This window comes from Haplochromis burtoni, unplaced genomic scaffold (assembly GCF_018398535.1).
Source record: "Haplochromis burtoni strain Fernald_Lab_line unplaced genomic scaffold, NCSU_Asbu1 Contig_96, whole genome shotgun sequence".
NCBI classification, from domain to species: domain Eukaryota; kingdom Metazoa; phylum Chordata; class Actinopteri; order Cichliformes; family Cichlidae; genus Haplochromis; species Haplochromis burtoni.
In genome coordinates this window covers 2,004,138-2,010,137 of record NW_024582457.1, presented here as the reverse complement: position 1 = coordinate 2,010,137, position 6,000 = coordinate 2,004,138, and the positions used below count along the sequence as shown (strand labels likewise).

The 6,000-nt window shown below is 41.3% G+C and overlaps 1 protein-coding gene across 6 annotated transcripts in view; it reads right to left on the bottom strand.

The window, feature by feature from the left end:
* The window catches only part of LOC102311160 (signal-induced proliferation-associated 1-like protein 2), an 88,096-nt gene that overhangs the window by 63,509 nt on the left and 18,587 nt on the right, over positions 1 to 6,000 (bottom strand). Inside the window, exon 2 of one of the 6 annotated variants that reach the window (XM_042222887.1) lies at positions 5,377 to 5,458. The exons of the other annotated variants lie outside the window; for them this stretch is intronic. The gene's annotated coding sequence lies outside the window, so the exon portion shown is untranslated. The remainder of the gene's footprint in view (positions 1 to 5,376; positions 5,459 to 6,000) is intronic. 6 annotated transcript variants of the gene reach the window in all.

Sequence of the window (6,000 nt, the reverse complement as noted above, 5' to 3'; positions counted from 1 at the left end):
GGGGGTGTAAAAACAAAAAAAACTTGTATTCCTGCTTCACTGGAGCGATTCTTCACCTTAACTGGGTTGTTACAAAAAGAAGAATGAGAGGTTAAGCAGAGAAGGAAAAAAAATAGAATGGGAGTTTTGCCAAAACCAAGCTCAAAGAGATCGGTGCAATTAAAACCACAGAACCAATTAATTGGGCAATGTTATCCTTGAGAGTTCATTACTGGGGCCTGGGAAACCAGGCATGGCACCTTCCCCAAGGCCCTCTGTAACCAAAAGGACACTTGTAAAGAGGTGTTAAGACTGTGTGTATGCGTGTGCGTTACTGATCACATGAACTAAAGCTATGAAAGTATGGACCAAAGAACACGAAATGCACCATTCAACTTCTTCCTTTTTCATCTGCTGCTCCCACAATTCAACCACACAACAGGGAATAATCTCCCACCAGCTCACACTCATATTAAGACTGATGCTAAAGCCCTGCCATTAATGGCCGAAGCCACTCCTTCCTCAACGCGGCGATAGAGCAGTGTATCTGAGCCGGTAAGAACCCAATCATCAAACTCCACCTTCTCTTATTGTGCTTAGACCACCTACCGAACACCGTGATGTGCCAATATTGCCTGCAGGGAGTAATGCTGAGATTTTAATGGCCAGTGTGAATGGAGGGTCACACCCTCAGTGGGCAGTAGGGAAGCTAGTAAAATGAGTCCCAGCCAGCTGCCTTATCAAGCCTAACATGATGAAACTACAGACTATATCAAGCCTTCTTATCCTTTAAAATATTCACATGGTTTGGAAAACACATAAAACAAAATTTAACAATATTAAAAAAAAACCCCTCATAAATATTTAGGTTAAGTAGGGTTACGCAAGAAGTAAGCTACGGAATTAAAAATATTACTTCAGCAGGGACCAATTTCACAGTGTTGTCCATCAGCGAGGATAGAGGGATGTGACTGTCACTTACCAAACAGACGGTCAAAATCATCCTCCATTTACCCACTACTTCCCCTCCATCCTTTCCTCCTCATAAGTCACTGTCACTCAAGGCTCTGGTATACTTGGAAATCAAATTTGGCATGTCTTCAAAGGCTCTGGGTGTGTAACTGGGGGTCTGCAGAATTTGCAAGTCACACAGAATGAAGGCCAGAAATCCTGACAGTTGTGCTTAAAATGAACACCCACACATCCACACACACACACACACACACACACACAGAACTGGATGTGGTTCTGCATTACAACAACAATAAGCAAATGAGGAGAGGGCATGTTTGTTCTCTTAACCAAACAAAGAGATTACGCTTTTCTAACAACACATCAGGAGAAGAAGAGCTGCTGAATGCCAGCTTCCCCTTGAATGACATGCCAAAATGAGTGAGCCTATTCATTAAAAACAACCTCTCTTTAGAATTTAACACTTAAAAAAGGTAATACTTCAAGAATGCAAATAAGTAAACTTGGGGTAACTTATTTCATTATATGAAATGGAGACAGCTTAGGGTCCTTCTGGTTTTAATTTGGATCATGAGTCATTGGTAATTGCAGGTCAACTCAGTGACTAAATAAACAATAGGTTGCATGGTCCACAAAGTACATGCACAACAAAGACCACATCTTTAAGAAGAAGGGAAAAAACCCACACACAGAGCGGAGACCGTTAACTAGCTAGAATTGCTGTGGACAAGATTTTGCAAACATCTCAGCAAGTTCTGACTTGTAGCAATCAAAGCCAAACGCTGGGCAGTTTATTTGTCGCAAACCTGTCCTGTAGACTGTTAGAACATTTGTCTATGAGTGTACCATCAGCACCAACATCTTTTAGTACTAATCTGCCATCTCATTTTTCTGTCATAGTCCCCATATGTGTACTGTGCACAGCCTCCGACGCTGTAAAAGCTCAAACAAAAACAAATTAAGAACTTCAGTCAAAGGGTCATTGTAAGCTTGTTAACCCTCTCAAGGCAGGCGTTGCAGATTTGCAACAGTTAAAAACTAACAACCTGATTACCCCACATACATATTTTATGAGTTGTTTTTTTTTTACTCAGAAGTACCACTGCAGGACTTGGTTGTGCATTAGCAACAAAAAGTCTAATTTGAGCCTGAGAGGGTTAAATTTAACGTCACTATTCATATTTAGTCACGCATCTAGAGTAGCAGCACTTGCGATACTAATTTAAAAAAAAAAAAAAAAAAAACCAACAACATCCCAGGTGTTTTATTGCAGGGTTGGATTTCAACTCATAACCTTCTGTTTGATAAGCAAAGATGATGTACTGCCATGTGATGTGCTGTATCTACTTCAAGATACGTTTTAAAAGTACTGTATTACTTTACCCATTGGGTCGCTGTGAAAAAGAATGTTCCACTTACTTTCTTGTTACATATTTAGACATGTTTCCATTTCCTTTAATGCACTATTATCACCTAGGCACTGGCATATATACACAGCTGGTACACTGTGTCACCCCAAGCTTTCTGGAACCAACAGTTGCTGTCGTTTCTATGGAAAATACACAACCTGCTATACCAGATTTTCTCAACTTGACATTTACAGTTGATTTCACCAGTGTTTTCAAACACAGAAGTTGTCTTGACAGGCCAGCTATACTAATAATGTCAGAGTGCTACTCTCTTTGGCAAGTGTCATTTTTTAAATATGCGCCAGAAAGAATGACACCATCCATGAAGTGATTTTCTGAAGGACAGTCCCTGGACTCCTATTTTTCCGTGATCTAGCTCCACATTTAGACTGAATTCAGTCCAAGATTGTTGACTCACTTGGTAACTAAACTTTTTGTAGAGGAAACCTGATATTTACCCTTTTAGGTCATATCAGCTTAGAAGAAATGCATCTAAAAACACACATACACACAAAAACGTTCATTTTGAATTTGGGCTTTTTACAGTGCAAACCATCTACAGAAACAAGGGCATCACCGCTGAAAAGTCTGACAAAATCCAATATGCCTGGCACTGCCCATAATTACACAACCACACAAACACATGCAGTGACCTCATGAGAGAGTGATGATTGGCATGACAGCAGCAGCGGAGATTAAAGACATAAAATGTTACAAAAGAGTGGAGCCTGAGTTCATATGGGTGTGTGCTTGTGGAGAGAGAGGCTCTGAAGCGAAGCAACTTCCACAGGAGCATGAGAGACAATTAGAGGTTTGTTTTCTTTTTTATATCTCAGCGCATCCAGACCTTAGCTGAACCAACAGAAGACGAACAAGTAGGAAAGATTTAAAAGAAGAAGAAAAAAAAAGGAGGTCAGACAGCACAGAGTAAACTATACTCTCACCCACTCACCCTTCACCCAGCCTGACAATGCACTGTGGGAAATGCCCACATTTACTAATGCCCAGTCAGTGCCGCAGGTGCACAGGTTTTAGGAGTGAAGAAGTTATTGGAAAGGGGAAAAAAAAAAGACCAAAAAGCACCCACCAAAGTATCTGCAGGAATCTAACCTCTGGCATAAGTGCAGCTTCAAAAGAAGTCTCTTTATGCTCTGTCTGCATTTTGATCTATATAAAACTCAAGTAAAAATCCTTTCACCTGTTTCCCTTCTGGATCAAGTGGACTAGATGGGAAGCTTTTCAAAGAGGAAGTTGCTTCATACCAGAATCAGACTTTTATACTTCCACAGCATCCTAAAATTGAACGGCTTTCCACAGACACAAGACGGAAAACGGCTGGAATACAAGTGGCAGTAGAGACATTTTCCGAGCTGAGCCGAATCTGATAATCTGCTTCTGTGGCTGCAGCTCTAACCCGAGGTGACGGTCCTCCAGCAGTTACCGAGCCACACCTCATCTGTCAACAGCTATGCTCTCACAATGTACAATTAAACAAAAGATAGCCGTTTGCTTCGCTGTGGAGTTTGCGGTTTGGGCCGGTGGTTATTTGTAGCCTTAGTCTTATCAGGGAGGCGGCTTACATGAACATGAACACGCAGTCCGTTTTCCTACACCAGCGCGCCCTGAAGCCTGCTCTGCTTTGTGTTGGCTGTAGCTCCATCTGGAATGTGCTGGCTACAGCTGAGTCTGAGGCTCAGGGGTCAACCACGATGTGACTCTATTTCACTTGGTTGAGGGAACAGTGAGTATTTACCTTACAGAAACTACAAAAAAAAAAAAAAAAAAAAAAAGGGAATTCTTTTCATTTCCTGCACACTTTCAAATCCCGTAATATCTACCATATGCTCCACTATAGACAAAGAAAAAGGCTCCACCAGAGCAAAGTGGCCTAAATAATTGTGAGTCTGTAGAGTGAACTTTGGCTAAGGGGTAAATACAAAGACAACACAATTACAGCTGACATAAATGGAGTCTTAACGCTTTGGAATTACCAGCATTTGACTCTTACAGTGTCGCCTGATTTTCATCTCAGTCACAATTAAAGATAAAAATAGCGACACTAACAACACCCAAGCTTTTTAATGTCAGCACGTCAAGTAACCGCTTACAACCTGGCTGGAAATTTTTTAATAAGTCTTCTCTAAGGAGATGACAAAGAATCGAGAGCTAAAAAGTTTTGGTAGTTACAAATTTGGCTTTCTCTCTTACTCGTGGTTAAAAACCAAACACCTGTAACTCACTTTAAAAGAAATGAAGCTGAGGGGAGGTTGGGTGATGAACAATACAAAGACATAGAGAGTAAAAGTAAATCAAGACGTGAATGGTTTAAATAATTAAAAAAAAATAAAAAAATAAAAGGCTCAATAGAGAGTTTGCAGAAATATACAATGCAAGAGTCAAAAAAACAAAAACAAACCATGACTGCGCATTGATTTTTTTCATATAAACATGGCTTTAAAGTCACTGTCTGCATTGCAAAGTTATAAAGCATGTTTTAAATTGATGTACGTTAAGAGCCTCTAAAACAATCACTTAGTGTTTTTATACGCTGTGGGCTCATTAAACATCAAAACACATCCTCTTAAAGCACTTCAAAAGCTCTGAAGCTTGGTTGCAACTAAGCTGACAGTTCAACCCTCAAGTAATTTGTCATATTTCCAGTGCAAGTATAAAATACCCCATATGAATTTGCTGCATGGCTTTAAATTCCACTGCCAAGTACTGCATTACGGATGACAGCCATTGATAAAATTACCACTGCAGCACTAGAATGATGACCTTTACATGCCAAGATTAACATAATTACTAACAGCAATCCATCAAGGGGTAGCTTAAGCGCATCACATCGACAAGGTGTGGAGCTGAGCTATGCGTCAAAGCTATGTTCTGGAAAAGAGCCCCAGTTGCTCGGACTAAAGCTCATATAGAAGGAGCACAATAATCATGGTGCTGGCTATAAGCAGTGCAGGAGAGGCAAGCCTCCTCTTGGTTCTGCTTGAAAATGGGAGTCTCCTACCCCGTCGCTCTGCCAGCTGGCCGTCTGCCCAGCGCCTGCCGGGCAGCACACTGCCATTGTCCTTTAGTTGTTTCAGGGTGATCTGAGAATTAAAATAGACAGGACAACAGATTCTCCCTGTTTATTCGCATGGAAACAAAGAACAAGAACTGCAGGAAAGTGACAGAAAGCTCACAATGCACCAATTAAAAGATTAAAGCAATGTTGCAAACTTGGCTACGGACAAAGACAAAGTGTCCCCCGTTCTCTCCTCTGTTGCAATACTAAAGAATACTGACTAATATGACTAATTGAATGCAGTGTTATTGGAAATCTGACTAGCAGCGCATTCACAAAGCACTTATTTAAAGGTCATTCAAAATTATCAGCGTCACAGTCACACTCCTAACACGCATGCAAAGTTTTAGATGTCACTTCCTGAATCCATTAGGTCTCACAGACCGAAGCTCCTGAATGTTCCCAACAGAAGGAGACCGTGTTTGTTCTTGGCTGCTCTGGTGGAGCCCCACGAACAGAGACCTCTGTGCTGTGGCTCTTCTCCAAAAGGGACCATCTGTCCCCCGCAAACTGGGCCTAACCACAGCGGCCCTCTCTGCTATGGGGCGACAGAAAGGGACATGCAGG